This window comes from Petaurus breviceps, unplaced genomic scaffold, assembly GCF_028583685.1.
Source record: "Petaurus breviceps papuanus isolate PSGF00001 unplaced genomic scaffold, PetGlider_PUasm1.0 185, whole genome shotgun sequence".
NCBI classification, from domain to species: Eukaryota; Metazoa; Chordata; class Mammalia; order Diprotodontia; family Petauridae; genus Petaurus; species Petaurus breviceps.
The window spans coordinates 9,108,929-9,135,099 of record NW_027185797.1 but is presented as its reverse complement, the minus strand read 5'-3'; the positions used below and the strand labels follow the sequence as shown (position 1 = coordinate 9,135,099).

The 26,171-nt window shown below is 41.4% G+C and overlaps 1 protein-coding gene across 3 annotated transcripts in view; it reads right to left on the bottom strand.

Moving 5' to 3' along the window:
- The window catches only part of PLCL2 (phospholipase C like 2), a 325,894-nt gene that overhangs the window by 132,596 nt on the left and 167,127 nt on the right, over positions 1–26,171 (bottom strand). The gene's annotated exons all lie outside the window — the stretch shown is intronic.

Below are 26,171 nucleotides of genomic sequence, written 5' to 3'. Positions count from 1 at the left end.
CTTTCCAAGGTCACTAATTGCCACCTGACTAATTGCTACAATGACCTTTTTTTAGTTCTCAGAATGGAGAAGAGACCAAAGGGAAGGAGCAGTTCTGCACAAGGGATCCCTCCCCATGAGACTTTTTATGATCCCCCAGTTGCTAGTGCCCTCTCCCAAATTACTTTGTACTTATCTTTTACATATTTGTTCTTTGTGGTAGCCCTCACATGGTAGATAGGATTGGAAAGACCTGGTTTTGAGCCCTACTGTGCACATACTGGCTTTGTGACCCTGTGCAAATCAGTAAAAGATCCCAGTGCCCCAGGCAAGTTTCTAAGACTACAAGTCATAGAGAAGAATGGAAATCTGGATTGGTAGGTATTTTCTTCACTGGGAGTTCACTACATCAAAAAAATCATGGATCTGGTGCAAAAAAAGATGTCCTTTGAGTTTTACTTCTATGTATGTGCATCATTTACCTCAAAATAAAGTAAGGTCCCTGAGGGCAGAGACTGGGTGCTTCATAAAACACCAGTCCCGGGATGGCTCAGGATACAGCAAAGGAAAAGTAAGGAATAGACTTACTACACAATGGAATTCTACAATTACTTAGTAAATGCTTGGGAATGAAGTCATGAGCAAAACAAACCCTGACCCTCAGAGAGCTCATAGCCCTGTAGGAAATGGTGTCCCTACAGAGAAAGAACAGAATTGGCTTGAGGGGAGGGGAGGTTTTGAGAAGCTATCTTGGAAAGTAGAGTAAGTATCCACTAAGACAGCATGGATTTGTAGTGGAACCAGTCAAGCCACGTTCAAGTCTTACTTTGGTTCAGCTATACCATTGTCACCTTCTATGACACTGGCCATGATACACTCGCCAGTTTAAATCTTCTGATGTCAATTTTCCAAATCAAGTTATCTTTGTAGTCAACTGTGCTGTGATGGTCCACATGACTTTAATTTAGGCACAGGAGATACCTTGTCTAAGTAGACTTCAAGGCCGCCATTTTGTTCTCCTTGTTAAATGCTGTCTTGAAATCAATAAACACCAGGAAGTCTTATCTTCTCTACTTAGTTGTGTGACCACAAAAATATGGTCCACTGTGGAAAATTCTTTCTGAAAGCCTACCTGCTACCTTTTCATATTTTCATAGAGATACATCTCTGTGAAAATCTGATGTATGCATAGAGCACTCTCATGATTTCCTAAAAAAGAGAAAGCAAGCATGTGATTCAGTGATTGCTAATGCCTTCTTGGTTGCTTTTTTTTCCCTGACATATCCATTACTTCCTTCATGCCTTTGGAAACATGTTTCTTTTGAGATATCTTGAGAATTGATCCATGAACACCTTTCCAAAATCTATCTCCTGCATGGATGTCTTCTGTAAAAACTTGGTTAAGTCTACTTGCTCTGTTCAATTCCAATAGTAACCTCTACTCATGAAATCACAGGTCTAGAAGCCTTGCTCTTCCCCTTCCCCTCCCTAGGGCAGCCTATCCACAGAACAATAATTATAAAAGTGGCAGTTTCATGACTGTGCCCAATGAGAATAGATCACTAAGAAAAACATTGGCAGATCTTTTACACTGAATCTCTGTGTCATAATCCTTCTGGTTTCAACTTCAAATGTTCTCAGCATAATCTGGTTTCATTAAATTTCATGCCCAGGTCTCTGCACTCTTATTTTTTTCTTTGAGTGTTGTAGATAAAGACACTGAGGTATAATGGACAGAGAGGTTTCCTCAAAGCCAAGAGGGCAGGAGTTCAAGTCCCAGTTCTGTCATTATATTAGTTGTGTGACCTTAGATAAGTCACTGCTTCTCAGAGAAGATGCCTGTCTCCATTGAGTTTCTTCATCCTTGAGTTCCCTATAGCAATAAAACCACAGGTCTGATCCCTTGTCCTTTGAGGCATCATTCTTCTAAATCATCTGTCATCTTTTAGGGTTTTTCTTTTTTCACTATTCAGTCAACCAACATACATTTATTTACTATGTTTACTATGTTCCTGGCACCAGACTAAATTCTGATGATACCAAGAGAGGAAAAAAAAACTACACCAGTCCCTGTTCTCAAGGTATTCATATGCCCATGAGTTCAATGGATGGACTCATAAGGTAATTCAGTTCTACTTCCAGCTGTCAAAGCTCTCCACTTGGTAAGAAGTCCGTTTGCTGGCTAAGGGTGGTAAAAGGGGTTCTGGTCACCTCCTTGTGGTGACATTTGCATTAATTAAACTTCTCTATAAAACAGTAATGGCCGCATTGACTTGACTTTTCACCTTATCTGCTTTTCCCATTGACAATTTGTTTCAACAGTTCAGAGTGGGGCACCTGTCATCGTTCTCTGTGCCTTCTTCTTCTCATCTTTATGCATTATTGTAATTCGCTGTCTATTCCACACTTTCTTCATCTATCTGGTGATCAGACACACTGCACACAGACACAACTACTTTGCCTGTAATCAGTCCCTTCTTTCTGACCTTTTATAAAAGCAGAGTCGTTTTTCATTTTTTGTAATGCTGTCTGGTACTTAGTCAGTCCTGAGCTTCTATACCTTCCTCTTGAAGACAGTATTCATGATATATTGGCAGCTAGGTGGCATGGTAGATAGAGTGCCAGGCCTGGAGTCAGGAAGACTCATTTTCCTGGAGTTCGAATCTGACCTCAGACACTTAGTATGTGACCCTGAGCAAGTCACTTAACTCTGTTTGCCTCAATTCCTCATCTGAAAAATAAGCTGGAGAAGGAAATGGCAAACCACACCAGTATCTATGCCAAGAAAACCCCAAATGGGGTCATGAAAAGTCGGACATGACTGAAAAATGAACCGAACTGATTCAAGATGAGCAGGTACTCCACAAGAACTTAGCAAAGCTTTCTATTTCTACCTTAACACCAAATAGCTAGAGACACAAAGTTCAAGTTACAGAACTGTCTTTATTGCAGAGAGCTATTTAAAAGATTCCAAGGACAGGGGAGAGGGGAAGGAGAAAGTTTCTTTACAAGTGATGAAACACTCTACCATAAGTGACAAGAATGACTGACTCTCCCTCTCTTTTGTTCTTTATTTTTAAAAAAAGGCCACTGAAGATTCCCATCTAAGTTTCTTTTAAAGAACTCTTTGTCCCTGAGGGATCCAGAGTCACTCATTCCTTGAAATAGTCCAAAGATTCTTAACTATCAACCTTTAAAATTTGGGTTTTGGTCTTTTCTTCTCCTTGAAAATACTCTGTCTACTCCCAATTGCTTGTTAGTGTCATTCAGTGTTAGGGTCTCTCATTGTCTTTATTTAAATGTAATTTAGCTGGATTTTCTGACCTCTAGGGATTTGAAACCAAATGGTATAAACTTATGGAGTAAAGTCTTCCATTAGTTTAAATTAGGACAGCAGAATTCACTCCCTGCCACCTGCCCAAAGAACAATAAATGAAAGTATTTTTTTCTAAATAGTATTTTATCTTGTCGGGTAAGAATAGAAGATTTGGACAAATTGTTAACTATTTAATGGAACCCCTACTGTCAAAGTTTAGTTCTCCAAAAGAAGGCACAAGCCTACAGCCCAAAGCATTAGCAAAAACAACACCCCCCTCCAAAAGGAGACAGCTTTTATATCAGTGTTTTTCAAATGGGAAGGGCCTTCGATGGGGGAGAGTAAGCAACTGAAATGTCCAACCAAAGGTGAATGGGTAAGTAAATTGCAGTACATTGCTGTAATAGAATAAATGTTATAATATAATTAAGATTGGCAAATGTGAGAAATACAAAGAAATCTGGAAAAACTTTTATTAAAAATGTCAAGTTCCCTTCTCCCCCCACCCCAAAAAAAGTCTAATTAGGAGAATGACATACATACAAACAATGATCATATGAGAGTAAGAATTTGAGAATTAATGGGCAAAGAATCCTGACCGGTACTTTAAGAATAGGATATATCCACTAACATATCAATGGATCTACTATATAGCACTGACATGGTTATTCCAGAGAGGGAACTGACATTGTCATGCAATGAAATTAACTAATTTAAATTAGTTAACTAAATTAAATTAGCAACCAGTTACTATGTTTTGTTGTTTGTATCGATGTTTGATATTACAATCCTAATAATACATTTAATTTTTTCAAAGTGAGTTACAAACTTAAAGTAGCAAATAAACGGCTAAGCAGAGATGCTGTACCACAGAGAAAGGCTAACGGCGAGTTATTTCCCTGCACATAATAAATAGTCCTTCTGGGGTTTTTTCTTCTTTGATTATTTGTCAAGTAAGATAGCATTTCTTCTGAAAAACAAGAATCAACACCTATCAGTGGGGTCTTATTATTCAGTGTTTTAGCCTTTCAGAAGTTTTTGAAGTAGAAATTCTCTAAACGCTTTCAAGAACTAAGAGGCATAATAACTAGGCTTCAGCAGGAAACCATAGAATTATCCCATTTTGTGCCCTGATTGTAAATAATAATTTACCTAAATGGCTGAAAATAAATAACTTTCATATTACAGCTGAGTGCCTTCACAATTTCCAGAGAAATGTGGTATGTTGCTGACCTACATTGAGTAATTAAACCGTTACATTAGAAACTTTGTTCATAAAAGGCAATGAAAGAGTCAAGTGGTATTTCAGGAAGTCAATGGCTCCATGAGATAGTATCAGTATGGGTACTGGCTCCACAGAGGCAAATCTACACCTTCTACACCCATTTACACCTTCTCAGCCCTTAGGTTTCTTGCCTGCGATGAAAAGTCCATCCAATGTACTTAAAGGTTTCCTCTCAGTCTCTTGACCCTTCATGGGCACCAAAGCACATTTAAGCAGAACAGGAGGGAGCTAGACTTCCTTCTTGCTGTATCACCTGACTTTTCCAATCACACATTTACCACATGATATAATTTAAAGCAGAGGTGTCAAACTCTAGCACTGGAACCAGATTAAAATGGAATTGGGAAATGTTTAACAAAATAAAAAAAAAATACAGTACAACAGAGATAATGTTAATTTGTGGTTTTCTAAGTCAACATGCAGTCAACAAGGATCTGAATTTGACAGCACTAATTTAAAGCACCTCTTGAACACCAGTCAATGTTGGTAATATGTTCCAGGCTGACTGCCCACCAAGCGCCTTCTAAGGTTTATCTTGTATTTTCTGTATAACTATCTTATCTATACCTATTTATATACAGGCTGCCTCCTCTAATGAAATATTAAAATATAAAGAGAGGGACCACTTCGACTTTTTCCTTTGCACCCCATAGTGCCTGGAATAATAATCCTTAAAAAATGCTTGTTTAATGATTCATTTCCATTGCCCTTCCTGGTCAATTACAATTTTGATTCTTCAGAGATCATGGTGTCTCATGAGCTGAGACCATGTGGCATATAATCAATTTCTTCTTTTCACTGAAAGGGAAGAATCTAACTGAATTGATGACAGTAGATCCTTTTCCATATTTCCAGTTGGCAATGTGGAAATGTGGCTTTTTTTATATATAAAGAAAATGTTTAATTGTAGAACAATTTTCTTTGAGGAAAGAAAATGTAGCACAAATAATCACTTAAATAAAGTAGGGATGGCATGAGTAGTTCCTTCCAAACATAAAGTAGGTTTAGGAAGAAGACATTGACACTTTATGTCAAATTTTCTCCCTAGAGTTGGAAGTTAATTGAACTGCGGCTGAATAAGGCAGAAAGTCTTCTGCCCGTGCATTTCCTTCTCTACCCCAAATGGCTAACAGCTTCCTAAAACTCAAAACCATGTGTTTGTAACTTCACTTCTGGCCACCTTCCTGTGATGTGGTAATGGGATAAGATGTGCTTTTCTAATTCCCCCAAAATGCTACTCCTACAAAGCTCCTAGGAGAACACAGAACTCATGAGTCACCATCTGACCAGATCTATGAGAAACAAACAAACAAAAAGAACAAAAACCCCAAAACCCAGCAACTTGTTGTGTTAAGAGTTGTTTAGCTTGCTGACCTTGTATATGAAAAGTAATATGCCTCCTGCTCTCACATCACCCCCAAAGCCCAGGAGTTGTAAAAAAGGAATGAAATAACAAGATCTGCAAATTCTCAAGGACATGGACAGGATCACCAGCTAGCAAGGAGGCTAAGGAAGAAAAATTCTTACACATGAAGGCTAGGCTTTTCCATTTTAGAAATCTCAATTCAACTCTCAAAATTCGTTCTCCACCCAAGATGTTACTTCATTCTCTAGCTGCACGACTTCCTTTACCAGTTCCAAAGAAGGGAGAAAATGGAACAGCTTCACCACGGCCCGTTCTCCTGTCTTCACAGTCAAATCATCTCCTAGCTTTCTACCATTTGGTCCACATTCATTAGTTAGATGACATATGGGGCAGGCTTCCTCATCAGATACAAAAAGTTTAAAATCACTTGGAGAGTTTCCTGCAGAAATGTCAAAGTATACTTGGAATTTGTCAGCATTGTTTGAGGAAGTTGACTGTTAATTGGAGACAATGGTGTAGAGGGCTCCACATGGCCAGGAGACCTAGGTTCTTATCATAGCTCTGCCACTTTCTAAACATGGGGACTTCACTTTTTCTCAGCTTCAGTCATCCTCGCTTGTAAAACGGGGACAATGATATGCCACCTACCATGTCCTTTTACTATAAGGAAAACAATTTGTAAAGTTTATATGATTTCACCAGTACGGAGAATCCCCTCCATCCCGGATGATCCAACCCTTCTATAACTTAGTAGACAGGAAGTTGTCAGAAGCTCAGAGACATTCGGTGATTTGCCCAGAGTTTCAAAGCTGGTAAATCTCAGTGGTGGGATCTGAACTGAGACCTTGCTCATTCCAAGCCCAGTCCTCTCACCATTATTCTAAGCTGCTTCTTACAACCTTAAAAGCACTTCATAAATATGTAATTATTGTGTTATTTATTCATTTGTTTAGAGTCTATATCCTTCCCACTCTCAAAAGTATTTGAGGCAGTCTCTGCCCTCAATATGATAACTAAAGATTAAAAACAGAACAGAGACTTCTAAGAAAAGAGAGGAGGGAATATTGTTCGCCAGCACCTTGGAGGAGCTGGTTATTACAGCTGGACACCAAATTTGACTCTATTTCTTGGCAGCAAAGGCAAGAAGGGAAATGCATCAGGTTACATAGTTTTCATTGTCTGACAAAAGAAAGCAGACTGATTGGTTTGCAGAGACAAACTCTTCCTTGTAGCTGAATTAATGGACAGTATCTTCACTTCTTCTTAGAAAACAGGCCAGCTTAAGGCTGGGAATCAATACTCTGTTTAATTTTCTCTTGCAATCTCTGGCAGCATTACCCTGAGCTGTGGGTGATGAGATATAAAATGTGTGTCCAAAGAATGAAGAATCCTTAAAACATTCATGTGGATGAAAGCTTCTATACTAGAGAAATAATAATGAAGCAAAGCGGCAAAGGATGGGCTCCCACTTTATTTCTCAGCTCCTAATCATGCTCCTGGTGACACAGAGTCAGCGGTAAAATGAGCCACTTCTTATGGTGAGGAGGTCTGAAATGGGCTTTAAGGCTTCAGTCAATGGCTCATTTGGGATGTTCTTTGGAAAGCCAGTAACATGCAGCAGAGTTCAAATCTGGCCACAGATGTAGCTTTGTGATGTTGGGCAAGTCACTTAAACTCCAGGGCAACAGATAGAGTGCTGGCAAATAGAGTCGGGAAAACTTGTGTTCAAGTATGTCTTCAGACACTAGGTGTGTGACCTCGGAAAGCCATTTAACCTCTCTCTGCCTCAGTTTCCTCATGGGGACAATAACAGCACCTGCCTCCCAGGGCTGCTGTGAGAATCAGATGAGATAATAATTGTAAAGTGTTTAGCACAGTGCACAGTACAGAGTAAGCACTAGACAAATGTTAGCTCTTATTAAATCATAGAGAGAGACAGTATAGTATATAATCAATAGAAGGTCAGCTTGGGGGTTATTAAGGGTCTGTCGTATGTCAATATAGGAACTGGAGATACAAAGACAAAAATAAAGCACCCTCTGTCCTCAGTAAGCTTATATTTTATTGAAGGAGACAATGTATACATACAAATAGATAGGAAATAGATAAAATGTGATGGTGGGTGTCTAGAAAAGTCTATCTGTTGACTGTCTGGGCTAAGTTCTTAGAGGCTTATCACCAAAATGACTACAAGATTTTTCAACTCTCAGAGCCTATCTACTAGTGGGTGTGAGGGGAGAGAGTGTTTACAAACTGCATCTCTAGGGGTAAAGGGATGGTACCCACATCCGTGAAATTAAAGATCCTGAAGTAAGTATTCCTCAGATCATAGATTTGAGCTGGTAGGAATTTCATGGGTCACCCAGTCCAACCCCTTCACTTTAACAATATCTCTCTCCTTTCCACTCACATCCACCATCCTGGATCTTATCCTCACCATCTCTTGCCTAGATTATTGCAATGACCTTCTACTTTCTCAGCCTCAAGGATCTCTCTACTCTAATCAATCTTCCACTCAACTTCCAAAGTGACTTTCCTAAAGCACAGGTCTGCCCATCACCCCCTACTCAATAAACAAAAGAGCTCCCAATTATCTAAAAACTCATGTTTGGTGATGAAAGCTCTTTACAACCTGGACCCCTCCACCTTCCTACATTTTACTGTCAGCCATGACCTCCATCACCCAGCCATACTGACCTACTTGGTCTTCCCCTTCCTTCCCATCTCTGTGACTTTGCACTGACTCTCTGCCATACCTAGGATGCTCTCCCTCCTCATTTCTACCTCTTCACTCCCTCCTCCCCCTTTCAAGACTCAGTTCAAATCCCCCTTTCCCAGGCCTGCCCCCTAGTAAGCCCCCTTCCCTCTGAGATTGTCTCCCATTGACAGCATAGCTGCAGCCTGGGCCATGACCACTCATTGTGACTTTATCTCACCAATGGACTTCAATGACTCTGGAAGAGAGACGGCTGCACACATCATGATGTCATTGGTGCCCTTTGAAACCAGAGGACAAAACAACAGCTAGCTTGTATGTACTTAATTGTTGTATCCCCTATTAGAATATATATATTTTGCCTGGCACATAGCAAACACTCAATAAATGCTTGCTGATGAACAGACTGAACAAGTGAGGAAACTTTTTCCTTGAAAGGTCACATTCATAAGCAGTGGCAGAGCCAGAGTTTGGAAGCAGGTCCTTCGACTCCAACTCCAATATTGTATTCTGTCTTCTGGGCTAACCTGCCTCCTTAAGTATTCAATCAATGGATCAACAAACATTTAGGAAGCCTTTGCTATGGGTCAGGCCCTATGCTATGTGCTTGGCATACTCCAACCTGATGATGGGTTTACTTCAAAAGCCCTTTCTTATTTATTGGGACTCAGAAGGAAACCTATGCAGCAAACAAAACACCCAAGGTAATCATGAAACAAAGACACTTCCTACAAGGACAACCTGAAGAAGTCTTGAATTTCTCTCTCCCATCACTACTTTTTAGCCTTTGCAAACATTTGTGTATTTTATTAAAAAGCCAAAAGGGCCTTCTAAGAGAAAGGATAAATTCTGTATTTTTTTCCCATTCTTTGGCAAAGAGCGAAATATTTTGAGATTTGGGGGTTTTTCTAAGGGGAGCCAGTGATATTTCCCAACACACAGATAAATTTTCTAATAAGGCTTCAAAATCTGATATGACGGCCACAGTACTAGTTTTGTTGCATGGACACAGTGTACCTTGGCAAACATGCCTTCCAATGTCTTTCAACTGGGTCGAATAATGAGTTTATAAGAAGATTGTTCTACCATTATGGTCCCAGGAACATAAATCAAAAAACCAAGGCTGCCAATATTTAGCAAACATTAGCATACTTATGTCCCCTTTCGGTAGAGAAATGAAGTTCTCAAAATAACATTTGAAGGGTGATCCAAATTCAGTGGAGCCCAGAGGAAATGAAGTTCAAATGGCTACTTTTCCTTGGGATTTTCTGTCTCGCTTTTCATCACATTTGTTATTCCCTCCTCTCCCAAACACAGCACCTTGAAAATAGAAGGTCCTTACAGGAAATTCACAACCCTTCACTAAATAAGAATTCATGGGGAGTTCCTAATAGAAAGGGGAAAATTAGAACTGTAAAATGCTGCTTTTATGGTCCCACAAAGCACTACAGACCTCCGAGTCACACTTTATTTCTCTCTCATGTGCCTAGTTTGTTTACATGTTATCTCCCCCATCAGAATATGAGCTTCTCCGGGGCAGGGACCCCTCTTTTTGTCTTTCTTTGCATCACTAACATGTAGCAGAGTGCCTAGCACAGAGTAAGCATTAAATAAATGCTTGTTGATGTACAGACTGGTTTCTCTGGATTCTAGATGACTTATGATAATGGAAAAGGAGAACAGAGAACAGACATCACGGATAATCTACGCACTTCATTGTAACTGAAGATGTGAAACCTGATTCTCCTCAAATATTTTCATAGCACTACTATTACCACTACTCGTTGTTTGTTGTAGTGCATTCTTAGTGAAGACCAATGATGCCAGAATGTGACAGCTTGACTTGCTGGCGACTTGGATTTGAGTGAGGCAAAGCTACATGGAGTTACCAGGCTCACTCTCTCCTACACAGTCATCTGAGTCCAATGACAAGACGAAAGTCACCGTGCCTGGCAATGGCCCAGGATGCAGTGAGTGACCCTGGCCTTTCTAAACTGAGGTCTTTCCCAGGTCTCTGTCTATGCCCACGCCATTCGACGACTAAGGGCTAGGTAACAACAGAGACAAAAGATGACCCAGTTTACCATGCTGATAGACTCAACCTGTAAGTGGCCACTAAAAGAGACCCAGAATGTTTTTTAATCCTATTTCTTTTCGCTTATTTAAATTTTTACCAGACACAATAGTGTTTTCATTTAAATGGCTATTATATATTACAAGGTCCTTCAGGACAATATTCAATGTACTAGAAACCAATGACTTCTCTAATAGGCCTGTCTGAAATAGAATCGGCTATCTGTCATTGGAGGCAGCTGGGTGGCTCAGGGGATAGAACTCTGAGCTTTAAGTCAGGAAGATCTGAGTTCAAATGCAGTGTCAGACACTTACTAGCTGGGTGACCCTTTGTTAACCTCTGTTTGCCTTAATCCACTGGAGGAGAAAACGGCAAACCATTTCAGTATCTTTGCCAAGGAAACCCTATGGACAGTATTGCCCACAGAGTCACAGAGTGGGACATGGCTGAATGACTGAGCAACAATTATGTAATTAGCCCTTCAAAACAGGACAAAGTGATGAGGAGGGAGAGAATTCTAGTCATGAGGGAAAGCTAGGAAAGGAGATGGGGTGTCACAGCTTGCAAGCTCCCGGAGGGCAGGGAGACTGCTTGGTTCTTCTTCTTTTTATCCCCAGATGCTAATCCAGAGCCTGCTACACAGTACGCCCATAATCAATATTTATTGAAATAATGACACCCAACCACATTGCTCACTCTCTGGACCCTCAACCCATGACACACATAAGGAAAAATCAGGGCAGGGTCTTGTAACAGAATCCTGGTTGGCTGGCTGTGTCCTTTGTTCCCAAAGGGGACCAAATGACACCACTGTTCTGGAGTCAAGGTATCGTGTGTCTGACTGTGACTGATCAGATCAATACAAGCTCAGAAGTCTCTACCGCAGGTTATGCACAAATAGTCCATACCAACATCTGGAGTGCAGATGTCTCTAAATGTGTATAGCAAAAGTATATAGCTATCAATGTATAGAGCTGTATCTATTGTTTTGACTTTCTTCAATAATCAAGAGTAAAGTCAAGGTTGTAATACTGCCATTTTGGCAGTAATCTATCAGTGCAGAAGGCAGCCAAATGTTTGACCAAAGCATTTGATTTGGTGTGGTAACACCTGGGTTTGAATCTACCACTTCCTACATCTGTGACCTTGGGCAGGTCACAAATTCTCTGCACCTCATTTTTCTTTTTTTTTTCTCTTTGGAAAGGGGAGGGCAGGGCAATTGGGGTTAAGTGACTTGACCAAGGTCACATGGTTAGTTTTTTTGTGTTAAGTGTCTGAGCCTGGATTTGAACTCAGGCCCTCCTGACTCCAGGGCCAATGCTCCATTCACTGAGACACCTAGCTGCCCCTGAACCTCATTTTTCTTATCCATAAAATGGAAGAGTGGATCCTGTGGTTCCAAAGATTCCCCCTACAGCTTGGGGGTAGCCTAAAAATGGCTTAAATCAATTCCTTGATTGCATTAACTTTGTAAATTCTGCTTTTAAAATAAAAGTGATTCTAATCATCCTCCCTTTCCCCTATGTTTAATCTTCATTACATTTATGTTTCTATGAAATCCAATTTTATCCTTAATAGAAACAGGGAGCAGGGCAATAGGGATACAAGCTATCAGCTGTGTGCTGCCTGTACCTTTTTTAGTTCTTTTCACTAATTATTTATCATCAGTCTACTTTAAAACAAAAAAGCAGGAATAATTAACACTAATGACCTGCAACAACAACAAAAAAGGAAGTGTAAAAGGGATTAGAAAAATAAGGTCCATGACAAGAGTTCAACATAATATTTGTTATATCTTGTGTTTGGCAGATAAATAAAATGTAACTCACGAGTTCTCAAATGCTTACCAGCAAAGGTATTACCTGTAGAGCTATCTCTGAGTTTAACTGCCTAGTACAAGCCTAAAGTAAACAGCCACACCTTCTATAAATTATCTCTCCCTCATTTCTACTCCTAAATTAGATTAATTATATATAGACCACACCCTGCAAGACCCCTAGCAGACCTAGCCTACATGTCAGTGTTGTTCCCCCCCCCAGGCTCCTGGGTCCCCTGACCTCCCACCACACTAGCCTCAAACATTGGATCCTTCCAGCTCGGCTCTCCTGGTTCTAATTCCCGGGCTGGGTTGACTGCTGGAAGGAAGTCAGAATGGTGAAGACCTGGCACCCTTCGAATTTGTGCTGTCCAGCTTCAAGAGCACTCTTGTCCCTGCCAAACAATTCTTTCAGTCATCTCTGATTGGCTCCCTAGGAAATACCTCCCACTGCCCATAACACACCTCTCTATCCTCAATCTCCATCTCCTTGCCCTTTGCCTAATTTCCACTTCTGACAGATGACCTTGACTTCTACTTGGACATGATCCCGTAGGAATGTACTAGGGTCTTGGTCCAACTCAGACTGGTATTTACGAGATCTTCATCTCTGCCTCTTGGTTTTCCCAGTTTCCTTCAAGTCTCAGCTAAAACCCTGATGCCTTTCTCCATCCCCCTCAATGTTAGTGTTAGCATGCTCTCCGTTCATTAGCTCCAATTTATCCTGTATCTACCTTCTTCGATGCTGTTTCCTTCAATAGACTGTGAGCTCCTGGAGGGCAGGACTGGTTTTTTGTCTTCCTTTGTATTCCCAGCATTGAATACGGAGCCTGGTACATAGTAGGGACTTAATATATGCTTGCTGAATGATTGACTTCATAATCAGGTTCCATCCTATCCTTCTATATTAATTTCATATTTCTTCCCTTCACACACAATCTGGTCACCTTGCTGTTACCAGAACATTCTTCCTCCTATCTCTATACCTTTGCAAAGGCTGCCACCCAAGCCCCAAATGCCCTCTCTCTTCACTTCCCCCTGAGAATCCCTTCAATGCTAAGCTCAGGTGCTACTTTCCTATGGGAAACACTACCCCCTCTCCCTTTCCTTCTCAAATTATCCTGCACTTCATCTGCTTACAAGTTGTATCTTCCAGTAAGACTGTGAGCTCTCTGAGGGCAGCTTTGCTTTTCTTTAGTCTTTTTATCCCCAGCACCTAGAACAAGAACTTGCATATAATAGCTGTTGTTGTTGAGTCAAGGTCCACCCTTCCTGACCTCATCTGGCTTTTTCTTGGCAGAGACTAGAGGGTTTGCCATTCCTTCTACAACTCATTTTACGAATGAGGAAACTGAAACAAACAGAGTTAAGTGACTTGCCCAGGATCTCCCAACTAGTAAGTGTCTAAGGCCAAGGGGCAGCTAGGTGGCTTAATGAATAGAGCACCAGCCCTGGAGTCAGGAGGTCCTGAGTTCAAATCCAGCCTCAGACATTTAACACACAAAATAACTAGCCCGGTGATCTTGGGCAAGTCACTTACCCCCAATTGCCTTCCAAAAAGGAAAAAAAAGTGTCTAAGGCCAGATTTGACCTCAGGTCTTCCTGACTCCAGGCCAGGCACTATATCTACTGTAATACCTTAACAAAAACTTATTGCATCAATCAACTTGATTCATTATAATACATCACAGCTTTATTAGGTCTACAATCTTTGCCAGCATCTCACACTAAAATTGTGAATATAATCTGTTTTATTTTTAATCTGCTCCACCTAAATCCTTTCTTAGTCCAATGGTTTTGGTATACTCATATCAAGTCAAAATTGGCCTCTCTGCCATTTTCCCCCATTGCTCCTTTTGTCTTCTGGGCCCAAATTGGTCAATAAGTGGGGGTGGGGATGGGGGTAGGGAAGGGGAAGTAAAGGCAAAAACAATCCAAGTAAACAAGATGATTTGCTCTTTCACAAGAATGCTCTTCAAATATTTTCAGGTGGCTATTGGCTTAGTCTTCTCTTCTCCACTCTATGGCTCCACAACTCTCTCAATTGACCCTCATATGGTACGATCTCCAAACTCTCCGCCATTCTGACTGCCCTCCCTTCTTGAAATTCTCTAGCTTCTGAGTGTCCTTCCTAAGGTAGTCCCTGCCCTCTGGAATCTGGGACTGTAAACAGCCCAGGTGGTTTTCATTTTCACTGTGGAACCATAGTGCCCTTAATGATTTCTCCATTTTCAAACAAAGGGAGAAAGCCTGTGGACAAGAATGACTTCCTACATACTAACAGTTCCAAGGTTCCTAAGCTGAACGTTAGCTCTGGATCTGGATCTGATTTTTTCTCAGATCTGAGTTATCGGTTTTTTACTTATGTAAAATAAATGAAATAAGGTTGACAGGTCTCCTGAGGCCACTTGGATCTCCCTGGTGTCTCTCGATGCGATCTTACATACTTTCCCTGTCTGAGTCTTGTTCTTGAGATTTATTGGAGGAGATATGGAAGACAAAGAAAGCCAGTTAGAGTTGACCAAGAATCAAGTCTTTCTTATTCATTTTTAACAAATAGCATCTTGTCCATCCACCCCCCTCCTCTGTGGTCAGACTTTGGCAGGACTTACAGACTAGGAATGTGTCTGTTGTCTTTGAAATCGGCAGCTGAAATTTCGTTTAGGCCAGTGGCTAGTTGGGCTGCCCTAGCTCACATACTCTCCAACTCGGACCTCATTTGTTCACATTTCATCTTTCATTGCTCAAGAAAAAAAAAATTGTTCTTTGTGATCAAAGCAAAATCCTCCTTTCCACCTGAACAGCCAGGATTTCAAGTCATGGTCTGAGTTCATGAGACAAATGTTAGGCATCTACAGTCACATACAGTATGCTCATTCCATGGGCAAATTCTGAAACATGGCCACAAAGCCTCAACCTCCATTCCTTTGCACATAGAATTCAATGGACTTTTCTGAATGAGAGAATTTTTGTAAAGTGTTTGGCACACAATAAGCACTATATAAATGTTTATTCCCATTCCCCCACTGGGTAAATTCATTATTATTATATCTCTCTGGTGCCTTAACTCTAATAGCTAATAACAATAACTAGCATTTATATAGGACTTTTCCTGTAAAGCATTATTATTTCATTTGATTATATGTTTTCCCATTTGATCTCCACAACAGTCCAGGGAGATAGGTACTTCTATTATCTCCATTTTACAAATGAAACTGCTACAAAGAGAAGCTAAGTGACTTGTTCAGGGTCACACAGCTAGGCAGTACCTCATGGAGAATTAAAGCTGTTCTTTCTCATTCTAGGTCCAACATTCTATCCACTGTGCAACATAGCAGACTCAAACCCTTTTCTTTATACAACCGATTATAAATAAAAAGAATTTTCCCAGGGCTTTTTCTGTTTCTGGTGGCTTATTTTAGCACAGTCCTTTTTGGACAGGTTGGGTCTGATCCCCAATAGAAGTGAATGGGAAAACCAGGCAAACTGTTGTTTGTCCCAGCTATTTAAAGATTTAGTGATGGGGAGAAGAAGACGATGATTCTGTTTGATTCAGTTTTATTACATTCAATTGATTTCAATTCAATGGTTTTTAATAATGAGAGGACTGGAAAAATGACCTGAGAAATTAAGAGTAGATATGGAGTGAGAAACCCTGGGCTTGAACCACACAGAAGTTGCTTGTTAATTTACTATGGATGTGACCTTGAGATAAGTGTCTACCCTTCTCTCCACCTCAGATCCTTCATCTCTAAATTAAAGGGGGTGGACCAGATGGTCTCTGAGCACCTCAGAGGCCATCCCAGCCAACATAGGCCTGAACAGGAATTCCCTCTGCAGCATTCCTGACAAATGTCTTTACACCAGAAGAAATCTAGTGAGGGTGAATGGGAACCTATTCCCTCCTAGTCTTTGGCTTCATAACATGGAATCCATGAAAATTTCTACCACAAGTATTTTAAAATATTTCATTACAATTGGTTTCCTTTGTAATCCTATGTATTTTATTTTATTAACCTAGAAAAAAATTTCTGAGGAGTCCACCATGAAAGAGGTGACGAAGCCTTGCACCAGTCCCAGGAGTGGGCACTGCTACTCTCTCCAAAGTCACCAAGGATCTCTTAAATGATGAGTCTAGTGGAATTTTCAAAACCCTCCTCCTTTTCTTGACATATCTCTATCATCTGACCCTACTGAGCACCCTCTCCTTCAAGATGCTTTCTCTTCTCTGGGTTTTTGTGGCACTGTGTCCCCTCTTCCCTGTCAGATTACTCCTCAGTCTGTGTTGGCTCCATTATTCATGTCATGCCCTCCAACTGTGGGTATAGCCCAGGTCTCTTTCTCAGGCCCTCTTCTCTTTTCTCTCTTAGTGACCTCATGAGCTCCCATTGGCACAGTTTTCATATCCTTGCAGATAAGTCCTAGATCTGTATAGTCAACCTTACTTTCTTGAGCTCTAGTCCAGTATCATGAACTGCCCACCAGACATTTCAATCTGGATATCCTATAGACATCTCAAACTCAGCATGTTGAAAATAACTTTTTATCTTTTCGCCCAAATTCTCCTCTCTTCCAAACTTCCTCGTTAGTATTGAGGGCACTACCATCTCTCTTATCCCCCAGATTTGTAACTTTGACATCATCCTGAGGACAGTAAGGCTCCCTAACTCATAGGGTCGCTGTAAGCAGGATGACTGCCTCAGTTTCCTCATCTATAAAATAGGGATAAAATTAGCACTTCTTAGGATTGTTCACAAGGATAAAATGAACTACTTGCAAACCTTATATAGATGCTAGCTATTATTATGAAACATTTTTTGCTTTATTATGTCCTCTAAGGCCTTCTCTCTGTTCATTGTACCTGGGAACCCCCTCCCAACAACTATAATGAAAAGGCAATGATTACATTGATCCTGTCTGGTGCATTCCAAAGAGAAAACAAGGAAAGACTCCATTATGGGTAAATTTTCAGTCCTAGAAAATGCCAAAATTAATCATATTAAGTTTCTACAGTAGTCTGTTTTCTGGAACCATCTAGGGGAGCAGCCCCAGCCACTGGAACCCCATGAAGATTTATCCATTGTCTTCAGAACAAAGTGCCAATGCACACAATTGAAAGACACGGTTAAAGTAATAAATAATAGCATCATACATTTAAAGAAGGAAGGCATCTCAGGGGCCATCTTGCCCAAATCCCTCATTTTATAGGTGAAAGAAATGAAAGGCCAGGAAATTAAGCAACTCACTCAAAATCACAAGGGTAGTAAATGGCAAAGATGGGATTAAAACCCAAGACCTCTGAGTCCAAATTCATCACTCCTTCTAACGTTTATATGTTGCCTCTCATGATCATGATCTCATAATCAACCCTTCCTTACACTGGCTATTGCTGCAGGGGGTTTGTTTGTTTCTTTTGCTGGGGAAATCTGACTTGGCAATGGATTCCCAGGGTGGAAACTCCCTTGGGTTTTACAGAACCAACTGGAACATTGAGAGGTAAAGGGACTTGCCCAGGGTCACATAGTGTCAGACCAGGGACGCTATTCCATGTCTTCCCAATTCCAAAGTCAAAGGCTACTATGCCTTTCTTTCATTACTATGTTAGAGGGAAAGCCAGGGGGAATAACACATTTTTTATACTCCCCATCTTACAGATTTACTTTGAGGAAATTACTTTGTAAATCTAAAGTTTTAGGGGAAAAGTGAACAATCATAATTATGTACTCCTCGAGAAATTATGCCTCTCCGTATAAAATATAATGGAAACAAAATGAATAGAGAGACAACATTTTCTCTCTATTTTTTGTACTCATATTGGTTTTTTTATGGCACTGACAGAAACAAAATCTGGGTTTTTAGTCAGATAAAAAAACACTACAAAGACCTTTAAAAAAAAAAAACACTCACTATGGAGAACCATGAGTCAATTAAAAATATCATTTACTCTAAAATGCAAAGCACATGTCCAACAAATATGACCTAAAATAGCTGTTGACATGACACTTACTGTCTCATTTTTCTTAAAACTCACAAAATATTTGACCACAGTGAATTTTTTGGTCAGCTATATAGAACAGATATGGAATCGAGGTCTTTTGAGTGGTGGGTGCTGGTGCCAGACTGGAATCCTACCATGAGTTACTGAAATATGAACATGGGAGACACAATGACCCTGGGTGAGCAGTAGCTCCATTAGAGGCAGAGTCCAGGAAGGTAATTTCTTTCTTTTCTTTTCTTTTCTTTTCCTCTTTCTTTCTTTCTTTCTTTCTTTCTTTCGTCCTTTCTTTCTTCCTTTCTTTCTTTAGTCCTTTCTTTCATCCTTTCTTGCTTGCTTGCTTTTTGGAGGGGAGAGGGCAGGGCAATTGGGGTTAAGTGACTTGCCCAAGGTCATACAGCTAGTGTTAAGTGTCTGAGGCTGCATTTGAACTCAGGTCCTCCTAACTCCAGGGACAGTGCTCCATTCACTGTGTCAACTAGCTGCCCCTAGGAAGGCAATTTCTAAAGGGATCCTAGGAACGTAGACTTAAGAGCTGGAAGGAAACTTGGAGTTCAATTCTCTCAATGTATAGATGAGGGAAACTGAGGCCCTGAGGTGGTAACGTGTCTTGCCCAAGGCCATACACCTAGTAAGAGACAGCAGGAATATCTGAACTCGGGCTCCCTGGCTCCCAGAGGGCACTCTTGGCTGTGTACCATACTGGGTTGTGGTCCAAAGTGTTTACAGTCAGCTAGACTCAGAATCTTTTTTCCCAAGTAAACAATATTCTTACTTCCCTAAGTTAACCCACAAAAGCCTACTGAGCCCTTAATATAGCCAAAAAAATGTATATGTACAATGAAGAATAGTGGGAAACAATGCAGCTGCAATACCAGTAATTATGCAAAATAGGAAAATTATAAATATTGAATAAGGAATTGTTTGCTGTTTATTTTTAGGAAGTAGAAGACTAAAGGGGAGGGGGAGAGAGAGAAGTCCTTGGCTACAGTGTTCTCAGGAATTCTGGCCATTTCTCTATGTGATCTTGCTTGTTCCTCCCCTCCAACAACCTCAGACCCTGGAATGTACTTCAGAGGCAGACAGTCTAGTGGTTAGAACACAGGACTTAGAATCAGGGAGACCTGAGTTCAAATCCTGTCTCATGCACCTGCTAAGTATTGTATAAGCTGCCTCCCAGCCTCAGTATCTTCATCTGAAAAATGGGGATAAAAATAGCAGCTCCCTTAACAGGGCTGTTGTGAGAATCAAGTGAGATAACGCATAAAATGTTATGCGAATTATGAAGAGCTATGTGAACGTTAACTTGCGCATTGCTTCTGTTTTCGTAGGCTCCCCCATCCATCAAAAAGCAGACTCAAATTCCCCCTCTCCCATAAAACCCTCTTGGACCAACCCAGCTGTTCCTCTTACCTCTCTAAATGAGGCCGTACCTACATCCTTCCTTTAGTAATTAATAATACAATATTGGGACTGACAGTCCTTCTACTGCTGACCTGACCTTAAGTAGGCTCCCAGAGGTTAGGATCCCAGTGTGAACCATCTTTGTATGTTCCCCCAGGCCCATTAACACAGAGCCAGGCTACATCCGATAAATGATTGCTCAAGAGGGCTCCAATCCTAATTTTTTTTACTTTTTCTAACATTTATAAACAGCCTACTATGTGCCGGGCATTGTGCTAGGTGCTTTGCCATCTTTATCTCATTTGCTCCTGACAACAACCCAAGAAAACAGAGTGCTGTCATTATCCCCATTTTATAGAAGAGGAAACCAAGGCAAACAGAAGTGACTTGGCCAGGGTCACACCCTTCTCTGGATGGCTTCCAGGTATCTTCCCCAGTCAGTAGGCAGAGGACTCCCAAGAGGGATGTCCGGAGCTATCAAAAAGCATCTGAAAATCCATTAATAAGCCACCATATCTTCTTTACATAGAATAAATAATATGCATCAATATACAGGTATTACTATTATTCAAGGGCATATGGATACAAGTGGAGTATAGCTTAACAGAGAGAACATTGACTTTGGAGTCAGAATTTAGGTTTTGCTTCTTTTTTTTGGAGAGGGGAAGGTAGGCCAATTGGGGTTAAGTGACTTGCCCAAGGTTATACAGCTAGTTTTGTGTTAGGCTTTACTTCTTAACCTTGTTTCTGAGGCCTGCACTTAACCTCTCATTACCCCAGGTAATTCTGGTGGCAGAAGCATTGTACATAGGGATCGGTAAAGGGAGTTTCCACACCTAAAACTCCCTGATACCATAAAACGATAAGTCTGACCCAAATGCCTCCATAAGATTCCTTAGTGACCCCTGAAAGAAAGCTCCAACTTTTTAAACACTAGCATTTTATTCTGTGTTTTATGGCAGCCGTGTTATATGCTACATCTGTGTTGGCTGTTATATGGGCAGCAGAGGATACCGTAGCCTCCAAAGGGCCTACAGACGTGTACCATTCAGGGGAGAGCTGAGGCAAACCGACGAAAGGCACTGCAGAGAATGTGAGTGTGATATGATCCAGAAAGGTATGACTGAAAAAGAAGTATCCTAACAGATTCTTGGCTGGGGGCCATAAACTTAGCTTCTTCCTTTTTTAATATTTCAATAATTAAATTTCAGTACAATTGGCTTCTTTAGTAATCTCCCCCATTTCATTTTATGCATTTAAAAACATGGTTGTGAGTGGGGATCCAGAGGCTTCCCCTGACTGCCAAAGGCATCCATTAGATCGTGAGCTCCGTGAAGGCAAGGACTATCTTTTGCCCCAGTGCTTGGCACCCAGGAGGCACTAACTGAATGTTATTGACTGCCTAAAGAATCCCTGCTGTAAATGATGGACAGCCAGGTTGTCCACCAAGTTAAAGCAAGGAAGGCCCTCAGTGCTTGGAGTAGGTGCCCTTTGGCAAACTTGGGGGAAGAATGGACAAAAGCCGCACCAGCAGGCTAGGATGGGAAGGCATGGATTGGCCACGGTCTGCACCTTATTCATGGAGGGAAGATACAAAAGGTGAGAGATCCATTGGCACATGTGATTATGTAGGTGTTGTTGTGATTGATAAAATACACAACCATGTAAAGGTATTCATTGTAAATGTGCTCACTACGTTGTCAAAATGTTTATTATATTCATGGTAGCCTTTTTTTTTTTTTTTTGCTTTTTGGAGGGGGGAAGGCAGGGCAATTGGGGCTAAGTGACTTGCCCAAGGTCACATGGTTAGTGTTAAGTGTCTGAGCCAGATTTGAACTCAGGTCCTCCTGAGTCCAGGGCCAGTGCTCTATTTACTGCTCCACTTAGCCACCCCCATGGTAGCTTTTTAAAAAATCATATATGTTCTCAAACAATGGAAACTAAGAGGATGCCTCCCTTGGGGAAGGGGTCCTCAGACTCAAAAAAGTTGGGGACCAACCCCCCCCCAGTGCTAACATATCTTGTACACAACAGGCCCTCGAAGGATCATTGATTTAGTCAGAAGGGAGAGAATCGAGTCAAATCTCTTCATTTTACAGGAAAGGAAACTGAGGCCTAAAAAGATTAAATGCCTTATTCAGAATCACATAGCTACTAGGTATCTCAGAAGCCAGGTTCTCCTGACTTCAAGCCCACAGCAGTCCTATCTCCACCCCTGGCACCGTATGTCTAATTTAACTTTTAAATTGAGAATTTTCTTTCCATTTGTCAGGGAACCTGCCTTTCTGTTGGTCAGCCACGGTCAGGGTGGAATTTTTGGTTTAAAAGTGGAAGAAAGGGGGAGAGAGAGGGAGACAGAGAGACAGAGAGAGACAGAGAGAGAGAGAGACAGAGAGAGACAGAGGGCAGAGAGACAGAGAGAGAGAGAGAGAGAGAGAGAGAGAGAGAGAGAGAGGATGTGTGCAATAAATCAATGGCCTACGATGGAAACGACTTTGTTATGTTACTAGTACAAGGCAAAAGAGAACAAGAAAGGGTATTGTGAGCTTTGCCCGGCCTTTAAAAGGAATAAGAGATTATGAGTCGGGCAGGTCCCTGCCCAGCACTGTGGATCCTAGGACTTAGGTGAACTGAAGACCAAGTAGCAGGACTGTGGTTGCCCAGCAAACAGCTGGCTATTGCATGGGGTGGGTAACAAAGACTTGTTTTCAGCTAGAGACTAAGGGCAGGTTTTTAAAAACCTGGCACAGACCTTAAGCTTCTGGTAGGCAAAGGGTCATAAGAGAAGACGAAGCTATAGCAACACTCTGTGACTAGCCTGCCTGCCAGAGAGAGCAGCATCCCACTGAACAGATTTCCTTAAGCTGTTTTTAGGCACCCCTTCATCATACTGAATGCCAAGATGCCTGCCTTCAATGGGCTTATTCTCTAGCAGAAAAGGAAAATGGTTCTTTCCATTTTTTTTACAGCCTTTTAATATTTGTTTCTTGGGGGGAGGGCAAAGGAAAATGTGAAAATGACAAAAAGAAGAGAGGAAGGAGTGAGGAAAGAAAGGGAGGGAAGTATAACAACAGAAAGGAGAGCATGGCACAGATAGAGCCAAAGAAACAAGAGACCCAGTGGTGAAGAGGGTTGGAGGGGGGTGGAAGTGCATGAGATATCTGCGACTTTTCTTCTCATTGAGAAACCCAAGATTCACAAGCATTCTTTGGGAAAGAGATGTAAACCACTGGGGTGAGGCCGGGGGGCCATCCCACACTGCAATTCACAAACACCAAACCCAGTTCTGAGAATAAACTTAAGTAAGCCAAATGGAGGGAAGGATGCCTTTTTCTTCCTTGAGAGTTTGTTTCTTGGCCTGACAAGAGGAAAAAGATCCCCACCCTTTCCTTCCTTTCCTCCACTGGCCATTTGAAAACCTCCCAATGCAGCTTGGTATCTTTAAAAGACAAGATCCTCCCAAGATAACTGACAGACCAGTCTGTCTATTGTATCGGACTGGGCAGAAGCTGTCCCCTTCTTTTTACTTAATTGTCCCTTGAATGTTCAAAAAGAGGATGAATGGCTCCAGAGGGACAAGCCACATCTGACCCTTGGGGCACCTGAGCTCTTGGACCCTGAAAACCAAAAGAACTTTGCATATTTGTTGGTGAAATTCCATCCCAGGAATTCAGAACTCCCTCGAGCTAACTTTTCCCTAGCCCTTCTAGCAGTAAAGAAGTATTTCTTTCTCTTTTTTTATTTGTAAAAATTGTATTTGTTACAGTGTTCACAAATCTTTTATACTAAATAAATAAATGTCAATACTACATTGCTTTCTTAATAATTTTTCTAATGTTCCACAAGGTCCCTTCTAGGCCAGCCTGTTTCTCCCTTCCCTCTCCAATCTCCCTTAGTCGTTCACTCCAATGAGCTCCTCTCGGCAGATGACTCCCCACATCTCTACATCCAGCCCTGACCTCACTCTTGAGTCTCACTCAGACTCCGAATCACCAGGTGCCCACAGGACGTTTCTACCTGGATAGTTCATGAACTGGAATCAACAAGCATTTATTAAGCACCCACTAATGTGCTTGTTGATCCAAATCTTGAGCTTTCGATAGAGACAACCAATGTGCTATCACAGAAAGAACCTTGGATGGCGACCAGAGGATTTATGTTGAAGCAGTGTGGTGTGGTGTGGTAGAGAGGGCGCCTGCATGCAATCAGGAAAATTTGGGTTTTTCAAAGATAACCCCAGGGGACAACATGCCAGGCGGCTTGTGTTTCCAATTTATCGGATCAAAGTACACAATTTATTCACGTTTCAGAAGACCCAGACTTCGACTCATCTGGGAAAAGTGCTTAAGTTCTTTTTTTTTTCTTATAGTGGGAGTCAACTTGCCTTCTCTATTGCTCACACTGGGTACCTTCCTTCAGAACTACATCGTGTGTCCAGGAGAACCCAGCTGGAGGAGATCAAATGGCCTGGCCTCGGCCTCATTAGCACCATATTCTAATCAGCTGAGTTGTCGGTAACAGACTTGGGCTAAAATAAGCTGTTATCTGAATGAACCTTTGAGGACCAAAGTCCACAGGCTGAATGAAGCCTTCTCCTTGTTCTGAAATTAATGGAAACTGGAAACGGTTGCAAGACTAAACATTTATTTGGAGCCTCTCCAAATTGCAACAGCTGTTAAACTCTTCCCAGAAAGAAAACATGTCAAGAAGACGCGTGTGACTCCCCATGCTCCTTGCCAGGTCTCTTCTCTAGAGTGTGAGCTGTGAATACTACTGGCAGCACAAAGACAAGCCAGGCCTTCTAACCCTTCGGCTCGCTCCAGGCAGGCCAAAATGTAAAGAGTGGATACCTAGTACTCCCAGGAATGTCTATATTTAAACAGAAAACAAGGTCAAATGACTCAAGGATCCTCTCCATTTGTTTACAGGTTTTCTGAAGCCACTTGGTGAAGCAGCTAAAAACAGAAGCCATATCCTTCCTCAAATAAACCCCATCTCTAGGCCTGCATTGTGTCTCTGGATCCTTTGGTTCTAATCTGGCTGCAGCACACCCTGCCCGATGACATCAGCCAAGGAAGCGGCAGGAATGAACGTGGAAGTGAGAAATGATGGTAGAAATTCATCACACAATGGTGCTCATTACTCAGGGCTGTCTTCCCAACTAGGCAAAGGGCACCCTTCCATCAAGGGGTCTTACAAAAAGAGAGGCCAGGCTCCTTACCTGGGCAAAGGGCGCCCTTCCATCAAGGGGTCTTACAAAAAGAGAGGCCAGGCTCCTTACCTCCCTCTCTTTTTTCCATTATTCAATGGATGAAACCTCTTAAAATTATCTCTAATTTATCCTGTACTTAATTTTTTCATATTGCCAAATCCAACCACACACTTAGCTGTGTGAACCTGGGCAAGTCTTAGCCTCACCTTCTGCATCTGTAAAATGGGGATAATACAAGCACCTACCTGTCAGGACACTTGTAAAGATCACCTGAGATAACCTTGATAGCACATAGCTAGAACCTACAAGGCTCTCTATAAATGCCTGTTCCCTTGCCCCCTTCCCTTATTGACTGACCATAAAGAAATCAAGTTGCTTGAATGATCATTTCATTCTTTGTAACTATATGCCTAGTACCTAGTAAGTGCTTCATAAATGCTTACTGAGTAAGTGATTAAGATCTAGAGCTAATTAAGATCAGAGATCTAGAACCAGAAGGGCTCTCAGTCATCAGGTGCAAGCCCCTTGTTTTCCAGATGAGATAACTGAAGCCCAAGGAGGCTGTGATTTGCCCAATTTCACATAGATAGAGAATCATCATAGGCGGAATTTGAACCCAGGACCCAAAGTCCAAAGTCAGTCCCCTTTTCCCTACACCAAGCCGAATGATCTGTATGCACTTTCTATGTGATTTCTATTCATCAACCTTGACATTTTTATTTATGAAAACGTCTTGGTATCAAGAGAGTGGAATTTTTGTTGTTATTGTTGCTGCTGTTTGGCAACCAGGACCGAAACAAAAGTACTGAGAAAAAAATAGTTGTTAGGTTTCTCTCTCTCTCTTTCTTTCTTCCTTTCTTCTTTCCTTCCTTCCTTCCTTTCTGTCTTTCTTTCTCTTTCTTGCTTCCTTCCTTTCCTTCTTTCTTTCTCTTTGTTTCTGTCCTTCCTTCCTTCCTTCCTTCCTTCCTTCCTTCCTTCCTTCCTTCCTTCCTTCCTTCCTTCCTTCCT